Source organism: Salvelinus alpinus, chromosome 23 (assembly GCF_045679555.1).
Source record: "Salvelinus alpinus chromosome 23, SLU_Salpinus.1, whole genome shotgun sequence".
Taxonomy (NCBI): domain Eukaryota; kingdom Metazoa; phylum Chordata; class Actinopteri; order Salmoniformes; family Salmonidae; genus Salvelinus; species Salvelinus alpinus.
In genome coordinates this window covers 11,915,322-11,940,597 of record NC_092108.1, presented here as the reverse complement: position 1 = coordinate 11,940,597, position 25,276 = coordinate 11,915,322, and the positions used below count along the sequence as shown (strand labels likewise).

At 44.7% G+C, this 25,276-nt stretch overlaps 1 protein-coding gene across 1 annotated transcript in view; it reads right to left on the bottom strand.

The window, feature by feature from the left end:
* LOC139550224 (supervillin-like) overlaps window positions 1-24,902 on the bottom strand; it is a 100,297-nt gene extending 75,395 nt beyond the window's left edge. Inside the window, 1 exon segment of the mRNA XM_071360951.1 lies at window positions 24,573-24,902. The gene's annotated coding sequence lies outside the window, so the exon portion shown is untranslated.
* Window positions 24,903-25,276: the final 374 nt, after the last annotated feature.

Below are 25,276 nucleotides of genomic sequence, written 5' to 3'. Positions count from 1 at the left end.
GATCTTCAGCTCAGACCACGCAGCAGTCTGACACACACTGTATGTGAGTGAGCGCAACCAGGGAGCTCAATGTAGACAGAGAGAGAAAGCGAGAGAGAGAGAGCGATAGAGACAGGAGAGAGAGAGGCTCTGCAGGCAGGGTGCTAAACCTTCTCAGAGCCCATAATCAGATTACAGGCAGAAATTAGCCCTGATGATAAAAACGCTGAAAAGGGATTGGAGGAAGGCGCCAGGAGGACTGATGAGAGAGGTGCATCCATAGAGCTCCGGTCAAAAGTAGTGCACTATATAGGGAATAGGGTGGGATTTGGGATGTAGGACAGAGGTGTATACTACAGCCAACTTGCAGCACTATTCTGAAATAACTTTATATTTTTTGAAAGATACGCTTGCAATGGGCATGGTCTTATTGACTCAACCAAAAACACAAACTACATGATCACTAGTTTTAACCTGAGCCCTATGAGTCTACTATATACACTAAATGACCAAAAGTATGTGGACACCTGCTCGTTCAACATCTCATTCCAAAATCATGGTCATTAATATGGAGTTGGTCCTCCCTTTGCCGCTATAACAGCCTCCACTCTTCTGGGAAGGCTTTCCACTCGATGTTGGAACATTGCTGCGGGGACTTGCTTCCATTCAGCCACAAGCATTAGTGAGGTCGGGCACTGATATTGGGTGATTAGGCCTGGCTCGCAGTCGGTGTTCTAATTCATTCCAAAGGTGTTTGATGGGGTTGAGGTCAGGGCTCTGTGCAGGCCAGTAAAGTTCTTCCATACCAATCACAACAAACCATTTCTGTATTGACCTCACTTTGTGCACGGGGGCATTGTCATGCTGAAACAGGAAAGGACCTTCCCCAAACTGTTGCTACAAAGTTGGAAGCACAGAATCATCTAGAATGTCATTGTATGCTGTAGCGCTAAGATTTCCCTTCACTGGAACTAATGGGCCTGAACCATGAAAAACAGCCCCAGCTCATTATTCCTCCTCCACCAAACTTTACAGTTTGCATTACGCATTCAAGCAGGTAGTGTTCTCCTGGCATCCGCCAAACCCAGATTCCGCAGTCGGACTGCCAGATGGTGAAGCATGATTCATCACTCCAGAGAAAGCGTTTCCACTGCTCCAGAGTCCAATGGCAGCAAGCATTACGCCACTCCAGCCGACGCTTGGCATTGCACATGGTGATCTTAGGCTTGTGTGAGGCTGCTCGGTCATGGAAACCCAGTTCATGAAGCTCCCAAACGAACAGTTATTGTGCTGACGTTGCTTCCAGAGGCAGTTTGGAACTCAGTAGAGTGTGTTACAACCGAGAACAGACTATTTTTATGCACTTCAGCACTCGGTGGTCCCATTCTGTGAGCTTGTGTGGCCTACCACTTCGAGGCTGTGCCGTTGTTGCTCCTAGACGTTTCCACTTCACAACAACAGCTATTACAGTTGACGGGGGGAAGCTAGAACAGGGCAGGAATTTGATCAACTGACTTGTTGGAAAGGTGGCATCCTATGACCTCTTCAGTACGGGCGATTCTGCTGCCAATGTTTGTCTATGGGGATTGAATGGCTGTGTGCTCAATTTTATACACCCGTCAGCAACGGCTGTGGCTGAAATAGCCAAATCCACTAATTTGAAGGGGTGTCCACATACTTTTGTATATATAGGGTATCTAAGTTTAGCTTTCTTAAAATTAGGCAGAAAATCAATAGTTATTTCTGTTTTATTTAAATCAAAGACAGGTGGCTAACTCATTGAACCTGCTTTGTGACCAACCAGGAAGTCAGTTTGTAATCTCCTGCACACAGTCACAGTCATAGGAAAGGTTTCAATAGTGCGGCACACAGAGGTGCAGACACAATCTAATGAACATGAAATACCACTTGCCTAAGTCATCACAAATAGAGTGAGACTGTAGGGAAAGCAGGAGAATATGAGAGAGCGAGAGAGCAGAGAAAGGGCAGGGAGAGAGCAGAGAAAGGGCAGGGAGAGAGAGACTATACCTGCTAGTTATCAAAATCCAGAAAAGAGCTGTTAATGCTACAACCACCTAAAAGGAAGAGATTCCCAAACCTTCCATAACAAAGGCATCACCTACAGAGAGATGAACCTAGAGAAGAGTCCCCTCAGCCAGCTGGTTCTGGAGCTTGGTTCACAAACACAAACAGACCTCACAGAGCCCTAGGACACCAACACAATTATGAGAAAGCAAAAATATAACTATTTGACACACTGGACAGAATAAACCAAAAGAAACTGAGCAAATTGGAATGCTATCTGGCCCTAAACAGAGAGTACACAGTGGCAGAATACCTGACCATTGTGACTGACCCCAAATCAAGAAAATCCTTGACTACGTACAGACTCAGTGAGCATAGCCTTGCTATTGAGGGAGGCCGCTCTACCCGGTCTTCTCTTGAGAGCCAGGTCTGCCTATATGCACACTGCCCACAAAATGAGGTGAAAATTGAGCTGCACTTCCTAGCCTCCTGCCAAATGTATGACCACATTAGAGACACATATTTCGCTTAGATTACACAGACCCACAAAGAATTTGAAAACAAATCCAATGTTGATAAACTCCCATATCTACTGGGTGAAATACCACAGTGTGTATTCACAGCAGCAAGATGTGTGGCTCATTGCCATGACAAAACAGGCAACCAGAGGAGCACAAACCCCATTGTAAATACAACCTATATTTATTTATTTCCCCTTTCATACTTCAACCATTTTCACATTATTACAACACTGTACATAGCCAATAATATAACATTTGAAATGTCAAAACTTTGAGAGTAATGTTAGCTAATGTTTCCTTTGTTTATTGCCTATTCCATTTGCTTTGGCAATGTAAACATATGTTTCCCATGCCAATAAATCCCTTTGAATTGAGAAAGCAGGGAGAGAACGAGAGAGGTATCTTTGCAGTTAAGAGCGTTGGGCCAGTAACCGAAAGCTTTCAATGTGCCCTTGAGCAAGGCACTTAACCTTAATTGCGCCTGTAAGTCGCTCTGGATACGAGCATCTGCTAAATGACTAAAAACGTAGCAAAAGCAGGGAGAGCGAGCAGAGAGAGATGTATGCTCTGCTCACACCTACTGTAATGGTCCAGGCCTAAACCACAGGAAAACACAAAGCTTTTACTTTCTCATCCTGGAATATACAAGGTCATCTGCCTTTGGCCTTAAGAGCAGGAACCCAGACATTGTCATCCTACAAGAAACATGGTATACAGGAGACGGATCCACTGTTTGCCCTCTAGGTTACAGTGAGCATCTTCTCCATCCTGGGATCAATCATTTCCAGGCCAAGGGACATGTACTAGTCTGTGGCGACCTAAATGCCAGAACTGGACAAGAACCTGACACCCTCAGCACACAGGGGAACAAACACCTGCCTGGAGGTGACAGTATTCCCCCACGAAAATGTCCCCCTAGCTACAACTATGACAAAACAAAAAAATTGGTCACAACTCCTGCAGCTCTGTCGCAGGCTGAGTCTGTACATAGTCAATGGTAGGCTTTGAGGGGACTCCTGTGGTAGGTACACCTATAGCTCATCTCCTGGCAGTAATAGTGTAGATTAATTTATCACTGACCTCAACCTAGAGTCTCTCAGAGTGTTCAGTCAGCCCACTAACACCCTTATCAGATCACAGCAAAATTACAGTCCTACCTGAACAGAACAATACTCAATCATGAGGCATCAAAGCCAAAGGAACTGAATAATATTAAGAAATGCAATAGATGGAAGGAAAGTAGTGTGGAAACCTACCCAAAAACAATTAGGCAACAACAAATTCAATCCATTTTAGATAACTTCTCACTGTAATAGTGAAGGTGTAAACTTGGCAGTAGAAAGCCTAAACTGTATATTTGACATCTCAGCTTCCCTATCAAATGTAAAAAGGTCAAGCAGACAACCTAAAATTAAAAACAATGACAAATGATTTGATGAAGAATGAAACCCTAAGAAAGAAATTCAGAAACCTATCTGACTAAGAACATTAGAGACCCAGAAAACCTGAGTGATTCACTATGTTGAATCACTAAAACAATACAGAAATGTTCTATGGAAAAATAAGTAACAGCACATCAGAAATCAGCTCAATGTAATTGAAGAATCCATCAAATCTAACCACTTATTGGAAAACACTAAACAAAATGTCTATCCAAAATTGAGATGTATGGATAAACCACTTCTCCAATATTTTTGGCTCTATAACAAAGAACAGCAAAAACATAAACATGATCAAATACACATCTTAGAAACAAATATTAAAGACTACCAGAACCCACTGGGTTTTCCAATTACAATGCATGAACAACAGGAATAAAATACAAACCCTGCAACCCAAAAAGGCCTGTGGTGTTGACGGTATCCTAAAATTAAATGATAAAATATACAGACCACAAATTCCAATTGGCTATACATAAACTCTTTCACATCATCCTCAGCTCTGGCATCTTCCCCAATATTTGAAACCAAGGACTGATCACCCCAAACCACAAAAGTGGAGACAAATCTGACCTCAGACAAAACAACGTACTGAGCAAATGTCAAATTGGCTTTTTAACAAATTGCCGAACGACAGACCACGTATTCACCACGCACACCCTAATTGACAAACAAACCAAAACAAAGGCAAAGTCTTCTCATGCTTAGTTGATTTCAAAAAAGCTTTTGACTCAATTTGGCATAAGGGTCTGCTATATAAATTGTTGGAAAGTGGTGTTGGGGAAAAACGTACGACATTATAAAATGAATGTACACAAACAAGTGTGGGGTAAAAATTGGCAAAAAACGCACACGTCTTTCCACAGGGCCGTGGGGTGAGACAGGGATGCAGCTTAAGCCCCACCCTTTTCAATATACAGTTGAAGTCGGAAGTTTACATACACCTTAGCCAAATACATTTACTCAGTTTCACAATTCCTGACATTTAATCCTTGTACAAATTCCCTGTCCAAGGTCAGTTCTTTATTTTATTAAGAAAGTCTAATGTCAGAATAATAGTAGAGAGAATTATTATATTTCTTTCATCACATTCCCAGTGGGTCAGAGTTTACATACACTAAATTAGTATTTGGTAGCATTGCCTTTAAATTGCTTAACTTGGGTCAAATGTTTTGGGTAGCCTTCCACAAGCTTCCCACAATAAGTTGGGTGAATTCTGGCCCATTCCTCCTGACAGAGCTGGTGTAACTGAGTCAGGTTTGCAGGCCTCCTTGCTCGCACACACTTTTCAGTTCTGCCCACACATTTTCTATGGGATTGAGGTCAGGGCTTTGTGATGGCCACTCCAAAACCTTGACTTTGTTGACCTTAAGCCATTTTGCCACAACTTTGGAAGTATGTTTGGGGTCATTGTCCATCTGGAAGACCCATTTGCGACCAAGCTTTAACTTCCTGACTGATGTCTTGAGATGTTGCTTCAATATATCCACATAATTTTCCTTCCTTATGCCATCTATTTTTGTGAAGTGCACCAGTCCCTCCTGCAGCAAAGCACCCCCACAACATGATGCTTTTCCCCGGTTTTGACCATTCTGCCTGCCCTGACCCTGCCTGCCGTTCTGTACCTTGTGACACTGCCCTGGATTATTGACCTCTGCCTCCCCTTGACCTGTCGTTTGCCTGCCCAGTTTTCGTAATAAACTTTTGCTACTTCAAACTGTCTGCTTCTGGGTCTTATCCTGAGGTCTGATAGATCTGTTGCTTCTGTAGCAGCACCTAGATCTTCTGCACAGATTCTGCCAGACCTGGGCCTTGACAGTAAATCTCAGTAAGACCAAAATAATGGTGTTCCAAAAGAAGGTCACGTTGCCAGGACAACAAATACAAATTCCATGTAGACACCGTTGCCCTAGAGCACACAACAAAAAAACGATACATACCTCGGCTTAAACATCAGCGCCACGGGTAACTTCCACAAAGCTGTGAACAATCTGAGAGACAAGGCAAGAAGGGCATTCTATGCCATTGAAAGGAACATCAAATTCGACACCAATTAGTATCTGGCTAAAAATACTAGAATCAGTTAAAGAACCCATTGCCCTTTATGGTTGTGAGGTCTGGGGTCTGCTTGCCAACCAAGAATTCACTGAATGGGGAAAAACACCAAATTGAGATTCTACTGAGATTCTGTTCACAAACACAAACAGACCCCCTGGACAGCAACACAATTAGACCCAACCAAATCATGAGAAAACAAAAAGGTAATTATTTCCAACGTGTCAAGTAATTAACAAAAAAACTGAGCAAACTAGAATGCTACTTGGCCCTATACAGAGAGTACACAGTGGCAGAATACCTAACCACTGTGACTGTACATAGTCAAAGCTTTCCTTAAGTTTGGGTCAGACTCAGTGAGCATAGCCTTGCTATTGAGAGGCCGTCGTAGGCAGACCTGGCTCTCAAGAGAAGACAGGCTATGTGCACACTGCCCACAAAATGAGATGGAAACTGAGCTGCACTTCCTTACCTCCTGCCAAATGTATGACCATATTACAGACACATATTTCCCTCAGATTACACAAACCTACAAAGAATTCGAAACTCCCATATCTATTGGGTGAAATAACACAGTGTGCAATCACAGCAGCAAGATTTGTGACCTGTTGCCACAAGGGCAACCAGTGAAGAACAAACACCATTGTAAATATGGGTTGTATTTATGTTTATTTATTTTCCTTTTTTACTGTAACTATTTGCACATCGTTACAAACTGGAAAGTATTCAGACCCCTTGGCTTTTACCACATTTTGATACGTTACAGCCTTATTCTAAAATGGATTAAATAGTTTTTTCCCCCCTCAATCTACACACAATACCCCATAATGACATCACAATATCCCATAATGACATCACAATATCCCATAATGACGAAGCAAAAAACGATTTATAGAAATGTTTGCAAATGTATAAAAAATTAAACTGAAATATCACATTTACACAAGTATTCAGACCCTTTACTCAGTATATTGTTGAAGCACCTTTCGCAGCGATTACAGCCTCGAGTCTTCTTGGGTTTAATGCTACAAGTTTGGAACACCTGTATTTGGGGAGTTTCCCCCATTCTTCTCAAGCTCTGTCAGGTTGGATGGGGAGCGTAGCTGCACAGCTATTTCCAGATCTCTCCAGAGATGTTCGATCAGGTTCAAGTCCGGGCTCTTGCTGGGCCACTCAAGGACATTCAGAGACTTGTCCCGAAGCCACTCCTGCGTTGTCTTGGCTGTGTACTTAGGGTCATTGTCCTGTTGAAAGGTGACCCTTCAACCCAGTCTGAGGTCCTGAGTACTCTGGAAAAGGTTTTCATCAAGGATCTCTCTGTACTCTACTCCGTTCATCTTTCCCCTCAATACTGACTAGCCTCCCAGTCCCTGCCGCTGAAAAACATCCCCACAGCATGATGCTGGCACCACCATGCTTCATGGATGGTGCCAGGTTTCCTCTAGACATGACGCTTGGCATTCAGGCTGAAGAGTTCAATCTTGGTTTCATCAGACCAGAGCATCTTGTTTCCTTTAGGTGCCTTTTAGCAAACTCCAAGTGGACTGTCATGTGCCTTTTACTGAGGAGTGGCTTCCGTCGGGCCACTTAATGGAAATAGGATGCACCTGAGCTTAATGTCAAGTCTCATATCACATGGTCTGAATACTTATGTTAATAAGGTATTTCTGTATTATATTTTTAATAAATGTGCTTTGTCATTATTGGGTATTATGTGTAGATAGATGAGGAAAAATATATAATTTAATCCGTTTTAGAATAAAGCTGTAACGTAACAAAATATGGAAAAAGTGAAGGGGTCTGAATACTTTCCAAATGCACTGTATATAGACATAATGACATTTGAAATGTCTTCATGCTTTTGGAACTGAGTGTAATGTTAACTGTACATTTTGTATTGTTTATTATCTATTTCACTTGCTTTGGCAACGTTAACATATGTTTCCCATGCCAATAAAGCCTTTTGAATTGAGAGCAGAGAGAGCATTGAGAGAGCAGATGCAGAGAGCGAGAGCAGAGAGAGAGCGAGAGCGAGAGCAGAGAGAGAGCGAGAGCAGAGAGAGAGAGAAAGAGAGCAAGAGAGAAGATGCAGAGAGCAGAGAGAGAGAGAAGATGCAGAGAGAGCAGGTGCAGAGAGAGAGAGAGCAGAGCAGAGAGAGCAGGTGCAGAGAGAGAGCAGAGAGAGAGCAGAGAGAAGATTCCTCTTGATGAATGCTATGCTAATGAGTTGTATTACTGGGCACAAACACCGCACTACTATCAAACAGGAAACTATTCTTAAGGAACACCATGTTTGCTGATGCACTGTTTGGGTGTTATCAGTGTTATTACATGTTAATACAGGAAGTCTAACATACACAAAAAAAATAAAACAATTATACCTGGAACCAAAAAGGGTTCTCCTATAGGGACAGCTAAGTTCCCTCCCACAGTGGTGTCATAATGACAAACTACATCCCAAACGGCACCCTATTCCCTTTATAGTGCACTACTTAGTGCACTACTAGACCAGAGCCCTACGGTGACATGTGGGATGTAGTCCTCCTGATTGGTGCTGCTACCCATGTGTGTGTCCATTATAATGTTAGTAGTCAACACCACAGAATCTAAATGCTTTGGAAACAGACAGTGAATTAAGAAGATCAACACTGAGTAGAGAACCAAACGGCACCCTAGTCAAAAGTAGTGCACTATGTAGGGAATAGTGCTATGAGCCCTGGTCAAACGTAGTGCACTAAGTAGGGAATAGAGTGCCATTTGGAGTACGGACTAGGTTCCATAATCAGCAGGGATTTACAGCAGACCAGTGTCGATTCCAGGCAAATTAGACCGAGCCTACTGTTGTCCACACTAGGAGAGTTAATGGAGACTCACTGCAGAACAAGACAGTACTTTACACGGTGAACACTAAAAGCATGAAATAATATTTAACTGGCCTTCCCAATTAGCAGTCAGTCAGAGTAACCATTTAACACACAACTCACGCCTCGCCCTTCACGCACGCCTCGCCCATCCCCAGTCCGCCCCTCTCCACTCCCAGTAGACATCCCTAATAAGGCAAAGTGTTAGCTGAGTGGCTGCCTGACGGCGGGAGTCTGTGTGTGCTCTACCTCCCACTCCCTCACCTTCCTGACAGCCACCACAGCAACAAACACGATCCTTCCTCCTTAAGCGCCTCTGCCTGGATGTCCGCAACAGCCTCCCACACAAATGTACAATTTCAAAACAGACGTCAGTCCCAATGCACACGGGGGCTTCTTCTTAAAAACTAAGTGGTTGAATGTAACCTCTAGCATAGGCTGTGTATCGTCTCACCAGACCACAACGCTGCTTAGTTAACAAAATAAAAAAGGGTACGCGTGATGAGACAGGCTGGTGTGTGAACAGCACATGAATAGTGTGGATATGGCCAGGTTATGTAGGTTGTCAGACCGAAAGCTAGGGCCAGCAGGGACAAACTAAATTGGGTGATTTTATGCAAAACTATCATTATTTGGCTAATGGGGGCCTTACGGGAAGAAAAATAAATGGTCGGGTGTTGGGGCCTCAAGGAGAAAAATGTTGTGTCAGAAATACAGGGATTTCTGGCCCCAGTCATATCCGCAGTGTGTGGATAGCTACAGGATTAGCCCCACACTACAGCCACTCTCTCTGACAGCAGCTCCAGCCCGTGCCCGGACTTTCACCTCATAAACCACAGCTGTTCAGTCTGATCTCACATCTCATCCATATTGTCTAATTAACCCATATCGTCTTGTGCTCTGCTCCCCACCACCCTCTCTCTGAACAGAAATACAATAAGACATCATTGTAAATAAGAAGTTCTTAACTGACTTGCCTAGTTACAATTTTTATTTATACATGTATTTATTTTTATTTTTTAAATTGGAAACTTTACACAGGGACAAAGGTATGTGTTTTTTTTACTGGTGTAGATGGTGTTTTTGATAGTATACTAACTTGGATGACAGCTGATCATGCTCACGCGCTGCCTCATGAGTTGGCTAGGAGCTTGTTATTGCACATTAACAATAAAATGTAACCTTTGTAGGTCTCAAAAGGGTTGTAAGTTAAGACCAATATTATTGATAGTGTCCTCCTTGTTATGTAATCTGATGCTATGCTAAATGAGAGACAGGGTCAGTCAGTGTAACCCTAAAGAACCTTGGTCAGATGACCTTTGTCCATCATTAGGGGACAGTATTGACTGGTCTAGGCCTAGTTGGTGTTAATGTCGGGCTAGTTTAAGACAGCCATCAGCCAGACAGCTGTGCCTGCATGGTTCACATTCAGTCTGTAGGACTTGGTAAGGACCTGTTGCACAAATGCTAAGCTGTGTATGTGTCTAAGGAAGGCAATATTATGTATCTTTGTGCAATACTTGAAGACATATGGTCAGTATGAACTTAGTAAGATTGTCATTACGCTGTGTGTGTGTGTGTGTGTGCACGTTTGTGCCACAATGCTGAATCATCCATCATGGCTAAGCACATTTGAAGAACAGCAGCTTCCCTGAACATATCACCTCCCTCTGCTCTGAAAGCCTGTCCTCTCTCGCTTGATGCTCCACAGAACTCCACAGTGCGTCTCTCCTCTCCACCACTCAGTCCTCCACTAATCTATACCATATAAGACCAGGGAGAATCCTGCCCCGACGGCCCCCAAAATGTCAGCTCCAGTGACGCAAGCCAGAGAGTGCAGGAACGTGGTTCTTCTTTGGATACCAGAGTAAACATTCTGAAGGAGTAGGATGGTCCTCTGGCTGGCTGTGTGAGCTGCCCTGGACAGGCTCAGCTCAGAGCAGCAGCCTAGCTGCAGCACAATGCTAAACTAAACACACATCTTGGGCCAGAGCCTACCTGCCTGCTTGGCTGGCTGTCACCGTCTCCTAATAAAGGCAGAATGGAGAGACAGGGTATGATAGGGCCTGTTACTAAGGGGAAGAGGGGGTACAGGTAAAGTAACTTCACTACAGGGCAGAGGGGGTACAGGTAAAGTAATGTTACTAAGGGGAAGAGGGGGTACAGGTAAAGTAACGTTACTAAGGGGAAGAGGGGGTACAGGTAAAGTAACGTTACTAAGGGGAAGAGGGGGTACAGGTAAAGTAACGTTACTAAGGGGCTGAGGGGGTACAGGTAAAGTAACGTTACTAAGGGGAAGAGGGGGTACAGGTAAAGTAACGTTACTAAGGGGAAGAGGGGGTACAGGTAAAGTAACGTTACTAAGGGGAAGAGGGGGTACAGGTAAAGTAAGGAGATGGGAGCGATTTACTAAGGAAGAGTCTCGTTTTTTGGTATTGGTCCTGTTTCCATGTAATGGAAGATTCCACCAGTCTCTCTGGCCTGATCATGTTACTATAGGATATACACAGAGTGAACAAAACATAAGGATCATCGTCTTACTATTGAGTTGCACCCCCTTTTGCCTTCAGAACAGCCTCAATTCGTCGGGGCATGGACTCTACAAGGTGTCCAATAAAGTGTTCCACAGGGATGTTGGCCCATGTTGATTCTAATGCTTCCCACAGTTGCATCAAGCTGTCCTTTGGGTGGTGGACCGTTCTTTTTTTAGTAATTTGACACCCTTCTCTCCCCAATTTCGTGATATCCAATTGCGATTCAATTACGATCTTGTCTCATCGCTCGGGAGAGACGAAGGCCAAAACACGACCCGCTAAGCCGCGCATCTTAACAGCCGCTATCTTAACCCGGAAGCCAGCCGCACCAATGTGTCGGAGGAAACACTGTTCAACTGACGACCGAAATCAGCTTGCAGGCACCCAGCCCGCCACAAGGAGTCGCTAGAGTGCATGAGCCAAGTAAAGCACCCGGCATCGAACCCCAGGCTGTAGTGACAGCTGCCAACACTGCAATGCAGTGCCTTAGACAGCTGCGCAACTCGGGAGGCGTGGTGATACACACAGGAAACTGTTTAGCATGGAAAAACCCAGCGGTGTTGCAGTTCATGACACACTCAAACCGGTGAGCCTGGCATCTACTACCATACCATTCAAAGGCACTTAAATATTTGTCTTGTCCATTCACCCTCTGAATGGCACACATACACATTCCATGTCTCAATTGTCTCAAGGCTTAAAAATCCTTCTTTAACCGGTCTCCTCCCTTTCATCTGAAGTGGATTTAACAAGTGACATCAATAAGGGATCATAGCGTTCCACTAGATTCACCTGGTCAGTCTGTCATGGAAAGAGCAGGTGTTCATAATGTTTTGTACACTCAGAGTATACTGTACTGTACATCAAGATGCCATGGCAATTTTGTAGAGCACATCTATAACAACTCTTCATCATGTGGAGGTTTCAAGGTAACGGTGCTCAAGAAATCAGAATAATAGAGTTAATCTCTGACATGTGAACGTCCTCGATCAGAGGACGTTCCATACCAGCCATTAAAATCAATCGTATCACCGCCCACCAGCCACCACTGACATCAATTGATAGTTGTCTATGGGGTTTGTGTGAGTAATTCCACTGCAAAGCTTAGTTTTGTTCCACCCAGGACAGGGTGGAACAAAAACCATCGGTTTCCATAGCTGTTGGAAAATACCTACAGCATGGCCGCGGGAAGTAGGGGTGCTGAGGGTGCTGCAGCACCCCCTGATAAAATGTTTTTAAAATATTGCATTTTTATTTATCTCCCCAAAATGTGTTAACTAGGCATTTAATTACTCCTGTATGAGCAGATACAGGCATCTGTGTTTACTGGTAACTATTGTAATTTGATCTTTAGAAAATTACAACCCTAGTATGTGATTGTAGAGAAGACAACCAGTAGAAAGCATAGTACCAGACCACAGGTTTAGTACCAGACCACAGGTTTAGTACCAGACCACAGGTTTAGCACCCGACCAAAGCACAGGTTTAGCACCCGACCAAAGCACAGGTTTAGCACCCGACCACAGTAATCCACAGGGTCAAAGCCTGAAACATGTTCAGTGATTATCCCAAGAATCTCTTTTCTCTTTAAGTTCACATTCTTTGACTGCTTGCCACAAATCTAAAAGCATTAGATTTCTCCCTACAACCAAAACTTGTTTACACGTCCTCTTACTGGGCCAGTCAAAGACAACTGTGTATGTGTGTGTGTGTGTGCGTGTGTGTGTGTGTTTCCTACAGAGGGAGACAGGGTGAAGACAGGGTTAAGCATTCGGGCAGCAGCAGCAGTAAACCTCTTTATTGTGATGGAAGTGACAGTGCAGGACTCTAAACATCATCAAGCAGCCCCAGATCCTTCCGGGCAGGTCCTCATACTCACTGTCAACGTCCCAAACGGCACACTATTCCCCTACATAGTGCACTGGGGCCCTGGTTAAAAGTTGTGCACTACATAGGGAATAGGGTGCCATTTGAGGAGCCATAACAACAAAGACTTGGGGAAATGAAGGCTGGACCCACTGGACAGCATTGGAACACACTGTCCAAACCCATTCCTGCAGCATCTGCTCCATAGCAGCCTTATTCAACTCATCTGATATTAAAAACATACAGTAGGGTTTTCTATGAGGAAATCAATGAGGGAGCACACACACACACAGTCAAAACAGAGTTAATATCCTTTCGAGACAGTGAGTTTGGTCTTTAGAGCAGTGTGATCTACGGGCTGCAGTAGACAGGTGATGCCTCATTCTTAGCCCCATGCCAGAATAGTAGAATCTGATGTTTAGTAGAATGAGAGTTTTGGTTCCTCGAGTCGCCACTAATTCTAAAAGCATGCAGAGCCCTCGGCCTGTTGTCAGTAGAGAGATATAAGCTGACAACATTACATGTGTTAGTTTTATATGTATGATGCCCCGCTCCTGTGTAACTAGGCGAAACCACTGATGTCACATAAGATAATTGATTGAATTATCTTTAGTCTACTGGAGCAGATGCCAATATTGTCTCTATTTCAAGACACTGCATACTTTGGCCATGTTACATAAGCTGAATTGAAGTGCGCCATCATTTAGCCTATATCAACATCACGGTCCGGGATTTGCATTTTGGGTCACAGTCAATGAAGAGGTGTGCATACCGTACATCCTATGAATGATGCAATCCATATACATTACACCTCAACATTGACAGATTCATTATTAAGACCAAGTACTAGACTTGCAAATCTTCAGTAAACAAAAAGGAGGAATGAAGATCAGGGCCGGACTATCAGATTTCGGGCCCCGGGGCACCTACCTCCAAGGGGCCCTGGAAAATTATTCAGTTTTAAAGCAAATTTTCTGCTATTCTACACATTTTGACATTGCTTATGACGTGTTAATATGCTATTTGGGGGGCCCCCCATCTCTAAAGGCCAACCTCACTTAATCCCAAAATAAAAAAATAAAAAAAATTGGGCCCCAGCGCATGTGCCCTACGTGTCTGTTCGGTAATCCGGCCCTGATGAAGGTAACGCACTTACCTGTCCTTGGTTCCAACTACATTCAATCTCTCAGCACGACATTGAGATGGTGGGGCAACACCACAATAGTGAAAAATAACAGTTCAGGGTTTTGCAGCCAATGAAGGAAAATACTCTAATTTGTCCAGCAGGGGGCGAGAAGTCTGGTCAGTAGTGAGCAGGCTGGAGGTACAGGAGGTGCAGATGGGACAGGGTTAGGGTCCACACCTTTCCAAAGCGGCACCGGGATCAAGCCTCATCCACGATGGAGAAGATCGTTTCAGCAGCCAACAATTATACAACAGTGCCTTACAGACCACTCTGGAGAGCACTAGGGAGAGAGCTGTGCCAAATGAATCAGTCCAGGAACGAGAGACATCAGAGAAAAGATAAGGGTAAGGAGAGGTAAGGAGAAACAGGGAGAGAGGGGTAAGGAGAAACAGGGCGAGAGGGGTAAGGAGAAGGGGGGAAACAGGGAGAGAGGGGTAAGGAGAAGGGGGGAAACAGGGAGAGAGGGGTAAGGAGAAGGGGGGAAACAGGGAGAGAGGGGTAAGGAGAAGGGGGGAAACAGGGAGAGAGGGGTAAGGAGAAGGGGGGAAACAGGGAGAGAGGGGTAAGGAGAAGGGGGGAAACAGGGAGAGAGGGGTAAGGAGAAGGGGGAAACAGGGAGAGAGGGGTAAGGAGAAGGGGGGAAAAGGAAGAGAGGGGTAAGGAGAAGGGGGGAAACAGGGAGAGAGGGGTATGGAGAAGGGGGGAAACAGGGAGAGAAAGGTAAGGAACAGGGAGAGAGAAATAGGGATGCTAAAAAGAAGCAGGTGGTTCTATTCTTCAGACTATTCCAAAAGTTCTATGTTCCTCAGGTTCTACTCTATGATAGTCCAACGATCCAGTCACCGGTCCGCTGTCCCTGCCTGCCAGATTTTAAAAAAGTCCATTCTAACTAACCACTAACATCAGGCAGCTGACAGTCTCAGAGTGAGAGGCCGGCTTTGCGCGCTTTCGTGACTGTGCTGAGGAGGACTGTGTGCCAAAATCGGCGTGGTGGTAACCTCATACAGGAGCAACCATGTACGGGCTGAAGAGAGGAGCTTTGATAGCAGGGAATCTGCCATAAATAGCCAGGGAGAAGTCTAGCTCAGAGGGATCAAATCAGCCGTTAGAACAACAATCCAGGCCACCACTGCAGCTCCAGGAGTCCACACCACAGGGCTCCACTTCCACCACGCTGGGAAGAGCAGGGGGCATCTAATGCCAACTCACCACCATACATCTACACTGATGTACACTGATGCTGGCCCATGTTGACTCCAACGCTTCCTTCCCACAGTTGTGTCAAGTTGGCTGGATGTCATTTGGGTGGTGAACCATTCTTGATACACACGGGAAACTGTTGAGCAAGAAAGACTCAGCAGCGATGCAGTTCTTGACACAAACTGGTGCACCTGGCACCTACTACCATACCCCCGTTCAAAGGCACTTATGTTTTGTCTTGTCCATTCACCCTCTGAATTCCACACATGCACAATCCAATCCATGTCTCAATGGTCTCAATGCTTACAAATCCTTCTTTAACCCGTCTCCTCCCCTTCATCTATACTGATTTGAAGTGGATTTAACAAGTGACATCAATAAGGGATCATAGCTTTCACCTGGATTTACCTGGTCAGTCTATGTCATGGAAAGAGCAGGTGTTCCTAATGTTTTGTACACTCAGTGTACAGTATAACACAAATGAGTGCAGCAGACATATGGAGTGTTTCTCTACGGTGCAGCAGACATATGGAGTGTTTCTCTATGGCGCAGCAGACATATGGAGTGTTTCTCTACGATGCAGCAGACATATGGAGTTTTTTTCTACGGCGCAGCAGACATATGGAGTGTTTCTCTACGATGCAGCAGACATATGGAGTGTTTTTCTACGGCGCAGCAGACATATGGAGTGTTTCTCTACGATGCAGCAGACATATGGAGTGTTTCTCTACGGCGCAGCAGACATATGGAGTGTTTCTCTACGGCGCAGTAGACATATGGAGTGTTTCTCTACGGCGCAGCAGACATATGGAGTGTTTCTCTACGGCGCAGCAGACATATGGAGTGTTTCTCTACGGCGCAGCAGACATATGGAGTGTTTCTCTACAGCGCAGCAGACATATGGAGTGTTTCTCTACAGGGCAGCAGACATATGGAGTGTTTCTCTACGGCGCAGCAGACATATGGAGTGTTTCTCTACGGCGCAGCAGACATATGGAGTGTTTCTCTACGGCGCAGCAGACATATGGAGTGTTTCTCTACGGCGCAGCAGACATATGGAGTGTTTCTCTACGGCGCAGCAGACATATGGAGTGTTTCTCTACGGCGCAGCAGACATATGGAGTGTTTCTCTACGGCGCAGCAGACATATGGAGTGTTTCTCTACGGCGCAGCAGACATATGGAGTGTTTCTCTACAGGGCAGCAGACATATGGAGTGTTTCTCTACGGCGCAGCAGACATATGGAGTGTTTCTCTACGGCGCAGCAGACATATGGAGTGTTTCTCTACGATGCAGCAGACATATGGAGTGTTTCTCTACGGAGCAGCAGACATATGGAGTGTTTCTCTACAGGGCAGCAGACATATGGAGTGTTTCTCTACGGCGCAGCAGACATATGGAGTGTTTCTCTACGGCGCAGCAGACATACGGAGTGTTTCTCTACGATGCAGCAGACATATGGAGTGTTTCTCTACGGCGCAGCAGACATATGGAGTGTTTCTCTACAGGGCAGCAGACATATGGAGTGTTTCTCTACGATGCAGCAGACATATGGAGTGTTTCTCTACGGCGCAGCAGACATATGGAGTGTTTCTCTACAGGGCAGCAGACATATGGAGTGTTTCTCTACGATGCAGCAGACATATGGAGTGTTTCTCTACGGCGCAGCAGACATATGGAGTGTTTCTCTACGGCGCAGCAGACATATGGAGTGTTTCTCTACAGTGCAGCAGACATATGGAGTGTTTCTCTACAGGGCAGTAGACATATGGAGTGTTTCTCTACGGCGCAGCAGACATATGGAGTGTTTCTCTACAGGGCAGCAGACATATGGAGTGTTTCTCTACGGCGCAGCAGACATATGGAGTCTTTCTCTACGGAACAATAAAAAGCAGGTGCTGATGCACGTAGAATTGCAAGAGCTGCTGACTAACAGAAAGGCACGATAACACCACGTTCTAGACACACTATAGTGCCAATGATGATTTGGCGTCGCCAAGGTTGGGCACAAACAGCGCATTCCTTTACAGAACACAACTGCACTAAATTAGAAACGTCAGACTGGTCAAGATCAGAGCCATGTAGTTAGGGAGTTGGGACCACAGAGGTCCTATTGAATTCTAAATGACTGGGACCATGGTTTGTACATTATGATGCATTTACATTAAACGTAACAATTCTACAGCAGCCTCATTAACATTACATGGGGAAGATTTTTAATAATACTACGTAAAATCGAGAATTAGAACAATATTCAACATTCTAAAAGTTGGCACAACTAAATCTATGACTGGTAATGATCTCGTCTGACCACGTCTGACCCGTGCTATTTTACGAGGGCAGTAGATATGTGAGAATGTGCGAGCCCACAGGATAGCTAGCTCCAGTGTTGTTTATGCAAGGGGTTTTTGATTACCCATACGTGTGTGGGGAGAGTGGTCATACCCCAGGGTAAATATTTATCAAAAGCTCAGGCCAACACAAATATTTCTCTCCAGAAATGGCAAGATCGAAGAAGCTTGAACACAATGTTTGACACTTTATAGACATTGAAACAGTCTACATGTCACATGTACTGTGTTCATATGGGTATGAGCAGTAAACACTCAGTGGCCCGTTTATTAGGTACACCACCCCGTTCACAAAAATGGTTCGCTCCTACAGACATTGAGTCATGTGGCTGTGGCTTGCTATAAAAAGCAGGCAGACAGACATCGAGACATTCAGTTACTGTTTGAACAAAACGAGCCAGACTGTTAGAATGGACAAAACGAGTGGTATGATCATCGATACGACTCACCAGATCCAGTATCTCAGAAACGACCGCCCTCCTGGGCCTTTCACACATGACAGTGTCTAGGGTTTAACGAGAACGGTGCGACTAAAAAAAACGAATCCAGTCAGCGACACTCCTCTGGGCGAAAACAGCTCGCTGATGAGAGAGTTTGAAGGAGAATGGCAAGAACCGTGCAAGCTAAGGCAGGCCACAAAGACACATAACGCTGCAGTACAACAGTAGTGTGCCGAACGGCATCTCGGAACACACAACTTGTCGATCTTTGTCACGGATTGGCTATTTGCAGCAGACGACCACACCGGGTTCCACTCCTCTCAGCTAAAAACAACAAGACGCGGCTCCAGTGGGCACGCGATCCCCAACAGGTTAAGAAAAGTACCTTGTACCATCGCAGTTCAAATGTAATGCATTACAACAACCCGTAGTTCCACCCTATAGCAGAATCAAATCTCAAGACATATAGAATCGTGGTGCGTGAAGGATCGTAATGTATATCATATATTGTAATACTGATCATATCGTGAGGTCCCTGCCACAACCCAGCCATTTTAGACAGGTTACCTTGGCAGACAGACCTTTTTGAGACAGGCCCCTTGTTGAGACAGGCCCCTTGTTGAGACAGGCCCCTTGTTGAGACAGGCCCCTTGTTGAGACAGGCCCCTTGTTGAGACAGGCCCCTTGTTGAGACAGGCCCCTTGTTGAGACAGGCCCCTTGTTAGAGCTGGAAGGCAGACAGCCCTTGTTGAGACAGGCCCCTTGTTAGAGCTGGAAGGCAGACAGCCCTTGTTGAGACAGACCCCTTGTTAGCTGAGGGAAGGAACAAACTGTTTTACAGAGTTTGCATCCCAATTCCAAAAGGCAACCTATTCCCTATATAGTGCACTACTTTTGACCAGGGCCAATAGGGTTCGGTGTAGGACTGTCATTGTAACTAAGAATTTGTTCTTAACTGACTTGCCTAGTTAAATAAATAATAAAAGAAGTGCACTATATATTTATCCTTTATTTAACTACGGAAGTCAGTTAAGAAAATTCTTATTTACAATGACAGCCTACCGGGGAACAGTGGGTTAACTGCCTTGTTCAGGGGCAGAACGACAGAGTTTTACCTAGTCAGCTCGGGGATTCGATCCAGCAACCTTTCGGTTACTGGCCCAAAACTCTAACCACTAGGCTCCCAGCCGCTCCGATAGGGAATAGGGTGCAATTTGGGGCATATTTAAAAAAAAATGGGACTGCGAATGGACTCTGTCATACAGTCTGTAGCTGTTCCCTTTGCTAACAAGGGGCATGTCTCAACTGGCACCCTATTCCCTATGGGCCCTGGTCAAAAGTAGTGCACTATATTAGGGAATAGGGCTCCGTTTGGGATGTTCCCACAGTCTCCTCTCCCATGTATTTGGAAGAGATCCATGAGGAGAGTCAGGCGGATTGATAACATGGCATGCTCTTCGTCCTTCCATAGGTCAGTCAGCTGATGGCTGAAAGGGAGGAGGGTCAGGTTCACAGCAGAACACAACAGGTCATGGTTTTCAGTTCCTCTGTCATCCAGGCAGTATGATGAATAAATTACTCTGTATAAACCCTGCAGTCCCTCCAATGTGTTTTATAAACGTTAGTCGCCATCTAGTGGACTAAGATAGCTATTGCATGCCCACAGCAACATGAGTTCAATTCAAGACCATATAATCCCCCCCTAATTATTTGACTAATATTTCTGAAATTGTATAAGGCGAACAGCAGGCTGCAATCAAAGCATTGTTTTCTACAGAGAATTCATACAATAAGATAAAAATGTAATGGTATACAAGCTGATCTCGGCGGAAATTACAAGTTATTAGTGTTTTTGTTCCGTGACCAATTCAAGAGGGACAGTGGACCACTGTTCCAGGGAGTCAGTGGACCACTGTTCCAGGGAGTCAGTGGACCACTGTTCCAGGGAGTCAGTGGACCACTGTTCCAGAGAGTCAGTGGATCACTGTTCCAGAGAGTCAGTGGATCACTGTTCCAGAGAGTCAGTGGATCACTGTTCCAGAGAGTCAGTGGACCACTGTTCCAGAGAGTCAGTGGACCACTGTTCCAGAGAGTCAGTGGACCACTGTTCCAGAGAGTCAGTGGACCACTGTTCCAGAGAGTCAGTGGACCACTGTTCCAGGGAGTCAGTGGATCACTGTTCCAGGGAGTCAGTGGATCACTGTTCCAGAGAGTCAGTGGATCACTGTTCCAGAGAGTCAGTGGATCACTGTTCCAGAGAGTCAGTGGATCACTGTTCCAGAGAGTCAGTGGATCACTGTTCCAGAGAGTCAGTGGATCACTGTTCCAGAGAGTCAGTGGATCACTGTTCCAGAGAGTCAGTGGATCACTGTTCCAGAGAGTCAGTGGATCACTGTTCCAGAGAGTCAGTGGATCACTGTTCCAGAGAGTCAGTGGATCACTGTTCCAGGGAGTCAGTGAACCACTGTTCCAGGGAGTCAGTATATCACATATGGAATGGGTTCAGAGTCTGGGGTGTGGCTCATTCCAAGCCTCTCTGTGGGGTTGGGTTAAAGGCAGAGACTGGGAGAAGAGACTAGGAAAGGGGCAACTGACAGGACTGACAAGATTCTGAAATTCCTCAGCATCAATATTGGATTAACAGGTGTGTTGCTGTACAATAATACATGCACTGTTTACAGACTGACTGAATGCAGAATGAGGCAGCTGTGTATTGGACTGTCAACAGCTAGGTGCATCTACAAAACATCTGCAACCCAGCTACCGTACATTCAAATACACAGTGCGTGTCCCAAGTGGTAACTTATTCTCTATTGTGTACTACTTTTGGCCAGAGTCATGGGCCCTTAGTACACTATATATGGAATAGGGTGCCATTTGGGACACATAGATTATTGAATGTGTAGCTTACCTCCTATAAATCCTGGTACCATTCTGTCACTAAGTTGCTGCTGAGACAGAGTTGCACAACATGTCTGCCGTTCTCAGAGTGGATTTTCAGCATTATCAAGGAGTCCATGCAAGCTGATTTAGTTGAGCCTCAAAGAACGCCTTATTATACCGCGTCCTATACCGTGCCTTCAAAACGAACCCTACATATTACATGACCTAACTTCGTAAGTCTGAACCATAGTTTACCTTATACATTGGCTATGGATATAAATCTCTGAACAGTGCAGTATCTGTTTTCGGGTTAATTCAAAGCAGAAAAGCCAGGTACTGTGATAAAGCCAGGTACTGTGATAAAGCCAGGTACTGTGATAAAGCCAGGTACTGTGATAAAGCCAGGTACTGTGATAAAGCCAGGTACTGTGATAAAGCCAGGTACTGTGATAAAGCCAGGTACTGTGATATAGCCAGGTACTGTGATATAGCCAGGTACTGTGATATAGCCAGGTACTGTGATATAGCCCATTGGGCAGAAACTGGTTGAATCAAATCAAAAATCAAATGTTATTGGTCACATGAATAGAACAGGTGAAAAGCTTACTTACAAGCCCTTAACCAACAATGCAGTTAACTCTTATTTTTCTTAAGAAAATATTTACTAAATAAACTAAAAGTAAAAGAGGAACAATAAAATAACAGTAACGAGGCTATATACAGGAGGTACCGGTACCGAGTCAATGTGCGGTGGGTATAGGTTAGTTGAGGTAATATGTACATATAGGTAGGGGTAAAGTGACTATGCATAGATAATAAAAAGCAAGTAGCAGCAATGTAAAAAGGGAAGGGGAAATCAAGCAAATAGTCAGGGTGGCCATTTGATTAGCTTAGTGGTCATTTGATCAGCATTCTTATGGCTTGGGAGCAGAATCTGTTAAGAAGCCTTTTGGACCTAGACTTGGCTGAGCTGAGGCTCCATGCTGAATATTTTCAGTCTCCTGAGGGGGAATAGACATTGTCGTGCCCTCTTCATGACTGCCTTGGTGTGTTTGGACCATGATAGTTTGTTGGTGATGTGGACACCAAGGAACTTTATGTATTTCTAGAACTACAACCCTAAACCTAAATGCTTGTTCTAATTCAACTCATTACAATTCTATATGTATTTCTAGAACTACAACCCTAAACCTAAATGCTTGTTCTAATTCAACTCATTACAATTCTCTCTCACAAACATGAGCAAGCTCACAAATGCATTTCATACACCCTCTCATTCACGCACGCACACACACACACTTTCTCATTCTCTCACACACGCAAACAAAACAAACAACCTGCCCCACTACAGCCCCGTCGATGAGAATGGGTGCATGCTCGGCCCTCCTTTTCCTGTAGTCCACGATCATCTCCTTTGTCTTGATCACGTCGAGGGAGAGGTTGTTGTCCTTGCACCACACTGCCAGGTCTATGACCTCCTCCCTATAGGCTGTCTCATTGTGGTCGGTGATCAGGCCTACCACTTGTGTCGTCGGCAAACTTAATGATGGTGTTGAAGTCGTGCCTGGCCATGCAGTCATGGGTGAACAGGGAATACAGGAGGGGACTAAGCACACACCCCTGAGGGGCCCCCGTGTTGAGGATCAGCGTGGCAGATGTGTTGTTGCCTACCCTTACCACCTGGGGGGCGGCATGTCAGGAAGTCCAGGATCCAGTTGCAGAGGGAGGTGATTAGTCCCAGGGTCCTTAACTTAGTGATGAGCTTTGAGGGCACTATGGTGTTGAACGCTGAGCTGTAGTCAATGAACAGCATTCTCACGTAGGTGTTCCTTATGTCCAGGTGGGAAAGGGCAGTGTGGAGTACAATAGAGATTGCATCTGTGGAGCTGTTGAGGCGCTATGCAAATTGGTGTGGATCTAGGGTTTCTGGGATGATGGTGTTGAGGTGAGCTATGACCAGCCTTTCAAAGCCCTTCATGGATACAGATGTGAGTGCTACGGGTCAGAAGTCATTTAGACAGGTTACCTTGGCATTCTTGGGCACAGGCACTATGGTGGTCTGCTTGAAACATGTAGGTATTACAAATTCGGCCAGGGACAGGTTGAACATTTCAGTGAAGACACTTGCCAGTTGTCAGCGCATGCTCGGAGTAAACGTCCTGGTAATTCGTCTGGCCGTGCGACCTTGTGAATGTTGACCTGTTTAAAGGTCTTACTCACATCGGCTACGGCGAGCGTGATCACGTTACGGCGAGCGTGAGTCAATGTTGATTCCACGTCATTTCAACAATTATTTTTTTAATGTGATGACATTGAATCAAATTAGATAACTGATTGGATTTGCAAAAAGTCATGAAAGGTAATTATTTTTAACCTAAATCCAATGACAGGGTGAAATGTTTTGTTGATTTCATGTTGAATTCATGTTGAATTTAGGTTAGTTGACAACTCAACCAAATGTAAATCAAAACTACAAGTTGAACTGTCTGTGCCCAGCGTGAGTCTACTACATACTAGTAGGCTACAGATGTACTATAAGGTCATTGGTCATTACGATCGTTCATAGATCTCTCAATGCACACTATTCTTTCACACACACACAATCTACTGTAGTCCTCAAAGATTTCCAAACAGAATCCTCCACAGGACATCCATTGCCATAGGACAGCGGCATGACAACCACTATCATTCCCTGGGTGTGTCTGCAGCCTTCCAGTCAATTGGTTGACCCAGTGCCAACTAGTGTTCTGTGCTCCCACTACTGCTGTGTGCTGGCTGTCTGAAGAAGACAGCCATCTCAGATGTGCTGCACGAGTGAAAAAGTCAACAATATTCACGTGGTTGGTGTGTACTACTTAATTTCATGCCATTTGCACCCTATCCTCGTTAGGCCTACCGTAACGTCTGCATGCGTCTAAGAATATGATCATTATTACTGATGGAATATGAACGCACACTGGGGATGTGATTGCATAGCATTGTCTAGCTACGAAGTGTTAATTCAAAATGTAGATGAAATCTAAAAAAACATTGGTAAAAATTAAGCAAAAAAACAAAAACGATTTAGCCTACCTGTGTTTTACCTATATCTCTCAATGGAGCTTTTTTGATAACTTTGTGCGCTTCCGCCCATTCTGTCTCCTACTCTTCTTGACAAGAGGAAAAACACGGGGATGTGTCGAAAGAAGATTAAGAAAAAGAAAGCGTATAGGTAGCTAAAATCTAAACTTACCGTAGTATACTCCTGGTCAGAGGTCTGATTCTACTTGGCACCATCGACTGCGTGCCAAATTCACGCGCTGAATCTCTCCGTGCATTTGTCGTGACAGCAGTCCACCAACCGTCGCCGTCTCTCCACAACAACCTATATACTGTAGCAATTGATCCTGGGGACGCGATTACAACAGTCTTAACATGGAGGTACGGATGAATGCCATTTATCAAGCATGTTCGTATGTATGTTTATAGTGTCAATTTGTTTAGTCACACTAGTTTGTCATAAGAATTTGTTCTTAATTGACTTGTCTAGTTAAACAAAGGTTAAATAATAAATATATATTTTTTTTAATAATTATAGGAGACTTCCATCAAAGGCTACGTTTTTCACTTGCGGCCTTATTCTGATAATTGTTCCACTAATTGGACTTTTCACCAATCAGATCAGCTCTTTTGACAATAATTGGGCAGCCAGTGAGATTCAGATTCCTAGGCTAGGCTAGCTAAATTACTGTAGAAATCACCATGAAGCACGTGCTGTGATGTGTTGACTTGGCCAAGCAAGGAGGACAAATTAGCCTACATATTCCAAACAGCTGTATTCTGAGCAAGCATAACCTTATGGTGTGTATCCTGAATCCCAAATGGCATCCTATGTATTGCACTAGTTTTAACAAGAGCCCATAGGGAATAGGGTCCTATTTGGGACATATTGAATGC